This window comes from Schistocerca serialis, chromosome 1, assembly GCF_023864345.2.
Source record: "Schistocerca serialis cubense isolate TAMUIC-IGC-003099 chromosome 1, iqSchSeri2.2, whole genome shotgun sequence".
Lineage (NCBI taxonomy): Eukaryota > Metazoa > Arthropoda > Insecta > Orthoptera > Acrididae > Schistocerca > Schistocerca serialis.
The window spans coordinates 1,130,655,283-1,130,660,523 of NC_064638.1; the positions used below are offsets into that span (position 1 = coordinate 1,130,655,283).

Genomic DNA, 5,241 nt, shown 5'->3' on the forward strand with positions numbered 1-5,241 from the left:
ATTTTCTGCCTTGTGGGCGTTAATTCCCCAGTTACCTGCCCTGGTCGTTAGTGTAGTTATCCGGCAGTGTGTTTTTCCTTGCCGTGTTGATGCTGTCCGGCATGGTGTATAGTTTGACAGCCTTCTAGTTGTTTGTTCATATTTTTTTCTTAGAGTGGTTATTGTGCCTTGGCTGTTTTTAGATGCCAATTTCAAAGACTTAGTGCTGCTGGTATCTTCACCCTCGGCTCATACTTTCCGTTGTCATGCCATTGGTCAGGTGGAAGGGAATTGATTGGGTTGTTGGTCGGTCCTTCATCCATCCCTGGGTTGGGTTGCCATCCGACTATTTAACCTTACTCTTGGCTGCCTGTCTCACCTCACCCTACGTTAGAGCTACCTCCTCAGGCCGACCTGTGGAACACTTCTAAGCACCACTGTTCTGTTGGTTTTAGATTGTGATTTTCATTTTAGTCTCAAGTACTGTGCGAGGCCTTCAGCCGTCTATTAATTTAGTTTGTTTTAACTTTAAAATAAGGCCTTCAGCCGACTTAAATTGAAATTTGAAGATTCGTTCCTTTAAAATTATTTTTTTTTAAATCGCTCTATCTGAAATTCTTGTTATCCAGGCCCTAAGCTCTGAGTTGTTCAATGTCTTGTGTGTGGCCTTCAGCCGAGTATTTCCGTGATTTTTTTTAACTAAGGCCTTCAACCGCATGTATTCTTTAAAGCAATTTTTATAACTTGGGTTCAGGCCTTCAGCCGTTCTTGTTTTTTATGTGGTTTTGGGCCTTCAGCCCGGGAGGTACCTCAAGTTTTCTTAACTAGGTCTTCAGCTGCATTGTTTTAATTTGATCCTTTTAAGACAATGTGTAATTAAGTGGCTCTTAGGAAAATAAAGTTTGTGTGTTTTGTGCAACTAACAGTAACTGATTATGGCCCCCTCCACAACCATAACCTGATCCGCTCTATCCTGCGGAACCACATTTCAATACCCTGTCACTTTGATTGCGGTGCACATGTCGAGCAACTTTCCATGTTGTCGAGCTTTCTGTCCGTAACTTGATGGTGCAGATCTGATCATTGGTAGCAACCATCCTTCACGGTATGAGGGATATTACCTCTCCTGTTCCTCGGACGTCTCTAATCGATCCATACTGCTACTTTACCTTCAACTGAAACGCTGCAGTACATCCGACTGCGGCATTCTTCCAATAGGTAGCCCTCATAACTATGTGTATGTTTACAACGTCAGAAGTGAGCCTCTGATTGGTACAGGAACAGTCACTATAGCAAAAAAGATGCGTAATAGATCTGGTGATGTAATACTTTCACTGATAAATGAAAAATTAAGTCCTTAGACGACAGATCCGGCGAATAAGTGCAATAAAACATGACTCTCATAAACGACATTTTCTTTTCCACCTCGGCTGTTTTTCACAATCAGTCAAGTTCTTATATTAAAATCAGCTGAGGTGGAAAACTTAATAACACCCTTTAAAAAATACACAGCTGTTGTACCCAAAAAGAAAAAAATGATCAGAACTTAGATGTTCTCATATGTCGAATAATAAATTCTTTTACTTTCTGTGTGCCAGATGATATTGTTGTAATAAAAAACTATGCGAGGTTTCCAGTTGTTTCTCCGGAGTTTATCGACGACTTATGGCAAACCCTCGTTTTATGCAATCCAGCGTTAGTTATTCTGCAAACCTTCAAAGCAAACTTCTTGGCAGATTAAAACTCTGTGACGGGCCAATACTCGAATCTCGAACTCTTGCCTTTCGCGAACAAATGGACTGAACCATCCAAGCACTATTCTCGACCCGCACTCACAGTTTTAATTCCTCCAGTACCTCTTTTCCTGCCTTCCAAATTTCACAGAAGTCGTCCTGCCATTGCACCGCAATGTCCTTTCTTCAAGCGGTGCTGCACTGAGGTGGCAAAAGGCATGTGAAAGCTTCTAATATTGTGTCGGACATCCTTCTCGCCGGTGTAGTGCAGCAACTCGAAGTGGCATAGAATCAAGAAGACGTTGGAATTCCCCTGCAGAAATACTGAACCACGCTGCCTCTATAGGCGTCTATAATTGCGAAAGTGTTTACGATGCAGGATTTTCTGCGCGAAATAACCTGTCGATTATGTACCATAAATGTTCGATGGTATTCATGTTGGGCGATCTGAGTGCCAAAATCGTTCGAATTGTCCGTCGTTCTTCAAACCTATCACAAGCAATTGTGGCTGGTGACATAGAGCATTGTCATCCAAAAAAATTCCATCCTTGTTTGGGGATATGAAGTCCATGAATGGCTGCAAATGGTCTCCAAGTAGCCGAGCACAACTATTTCCAGTCAATGATCGGGTCAGTTGGACCAGAGGACCCAGACCATTCCATGTAAACACAGCCCATACCATTATGGTGGTGACCAGCTTGCGCAGTGAGACGTATGCAAAATGGCACTACCTGACTGGTTGAGGCAGACGCGAGAAACAGCCGCGTCAAGCTCGCTGACTCCACTACAGTCCCGCAGGTATGCAGGAGTACTCTCAGCTATGGAGGGTAAGATAAACGTTAGTCCTACTGGCGGAAATAAACCTGTGAGTGCGGGAAGTGAGTCATACTTGGAGAGCTCAGTCATTTAAGCATTTTCCTGTGAAAGGCAAAGATCCTCTGTTTCATTCTCGGTCCTGTACAGAGTTTAAATCTGCCAGAAGGTTTCAGATCAGCGCACACACCGCTGCAGAGTGAAAATTCAGTCCGTAAACGAGCGAAACACTTTTCGGTTCACTACGGAACACTGCCTGACCCAAAAAGTATCCCTAGCATACGGTCAATGTCAATGTGACTTCATACAGGTACGCAACATCGACGGGTATGTAAATGATTTAGAGTTGCAGTTTTCTGTAACAGCTTGAACTTCCACCAGAGTGCATTGGTGTTATCGTATTTAGTGTTGTTACCGGACCTGATTGGGTGTATAAGAGGTGTGAACAGCGTCAGATCTGGAATGATCACTATGAAGGACGTTGATATGCCGCATCCTCCTGTGAGACAGTATTCTCAGTAACTGACAGAGTTTAAAAGGGGCCTCGTTGTCAGTATCCATCCGGAAAGCTGGAAAAATCGTCCAATATCCAATTTTGTGGGGCATCCGGATGTGGCAGAGGCTCGATGTTGAGCTCTATGGGACCTGGGGGCAGGCATACTCGCCGTCCGTTCGACTATGTCTGAGCAACACGAGAGAGAATGACCGCACATCGTAGCCCCTTCGCGTGTGAGCCTGCCATCTGAGAAAAAGCAGTGGAATCCCTCCAACATTGTGTCATCCAACACCACTGGTCAGAGACTAGCAGCAGTCAGAGTGGGGAATTGCTGTCCCGTGCGTAGGCTGCTATTAACACGACAACACAAACGGCTGCGATTGGGGTAGTGGCCTGACTGGGAAGCATGGATGCTGAAAAAGTGGAATCGCACGGTATTCAGTGATAAATCGTGTTTCCGCACTACCTTGGATGACCATCGTCGGCGATGTGGCTGCTACCCAGGAAATGATCCCACTGTTACAGTATTTTAAAGACGATCGCACTCGACGGACGCCAAAAACTTTATTCACATGTTTACCTCAGTTGTGGAACGACCCTATGTGACCAGTTTACCGTACACAGCGTACCGTGCCTGTTCACCACACTACCGCCAGGCGGTCGGCAGCGTCTTTGAATCTGATCTTCAACATTATGTGCGACTACAATCCAGTCTACAGTGGACACCATAATATCCTGAAGAAGTTCCCGTAGAGGGGTCGAAACGCCGATGCTTTGAAGAAATAACATGCGGTCCCACAACCCAGAAGATTTTAACTTCAGTGACAGTGGCCACGAAAGCCTGCAGACTTACGCAAGACCAATTACGTCATGATTTAGCAGAACTCGGTGAGAATTTAAGATGTGGCAACCTGAAGATGAGGACAGAAGCTCGAGTAATGAATTAAAATTTGTGCCACAGCTAGGATATGAACCCAGGTCTTCTGCTTCTTAGGCAGATGTGCTAGCCACTACAGCACCGCAGCGTTATAGTCCACTATCTGCTTAATACAACCTTCAATTCACGCCTTCGCTCAACTTTCCCCTTCTTAAATCGTCGGTATTGGAAAGGCTCTCCGTTATGGGGATAGCGCCCCAGCCTTGGTCATAATGGGGAAAACCTGTGTGTGCCTCAGGTGTAGGTGATACATTGATCCGATGGAATTGAATTTTCCTGGAGAGAACTGAGTCTCAATTTTATCTTAGATAAGGACAGAAGCTGAAATAATGAATTAAAGTGCGTGTCATAGCCTGGACTTGAACCAGGGTCTTCTGCTTGCTAGACAGATGTGTTAACCAATACACCACCATAACATTGCGGTTACCACAATTGCACCGCCTACCCTAGCCCAATGCCCTCCCTAACATAAACCAATAAAATAGCTGATGCGCTATTCCAATATCAGATAGCCTCGGTAGTACTGACGATTTCAGAAGGGGAAAATGGACTGAAGGCGTGAAATGTAGTTTGCGTCAGGGAGAGGACAGGACTAGAACATATGTAATTGTCACACCAACGTCTGAGAGCCTTTCCCTGGTCATTACCACTGAGGTGGCGACAGAAAGGGCATCCTGCAACCCTCTACCACTAATATTGCCAGATCCAATAATTAACATACCAGCCACAGCAAAAAGGTCTCCTACGAAAAGTTAACAGTGCATATTCATTATGCTAAACCGTTTAATGTCCAATACATGCTACTCGTATACAAGTGAAAAATATTGTCACAGAAGAAGCCGAGTAGCACCGTGGTCTGGTGGTTATGATACTGTTGCATGGAGGGTCGTGAGTTCGAAGCTCACCTGGACTGTACAGTTTTAATTTCTATATTCGGTTCGAGTACATTCTAGAAGTAACCACAAATGTCAAGATCGTTGTACTGGAATCTTCTGTAGCTGTATATGTTCTGGCCGGAGGCAGTTCGCTCCGCGCTCCTGTATGTGCAAGTGCTGAATAAACCTTCATTAAGTGAAGTTAGAGTTCGTCATTCATCTAATCACACCTTCTTGTACGTGACAATATGACCGTTGAATCCCTAATTGCTTACATGCTTATTTTGAAATGCGCACGACTCCTGTGTGTTTTAGGAATTCTCAGTTGCATTCTACCGCTAGGAGATCTCTCTTTCAGCGAAAGAGTTTATGTGCTGCTACGTGTGTGCATTGTCTGGCCTAAAGACC

General features: G+C 44.6%; 1 non-coding gene across 1 annotated transcript; it reads right to left on the reverse strand.

The window, feature by feature from the left end:
- Positions 1-4,302: 4,302 nt before the first annotated feature.
- Positions 4,303-4,374, reverse strand: Trnaa-agc (transfer RNA alanine (anticodon AGC)). The gene has a single exon. It is a non-coding gene; the product is annotated as a tRNA-Ala (tRNA).
- Between the last annotated feature and the right edge of the window lie 867 nt (positions 4,375-5,241).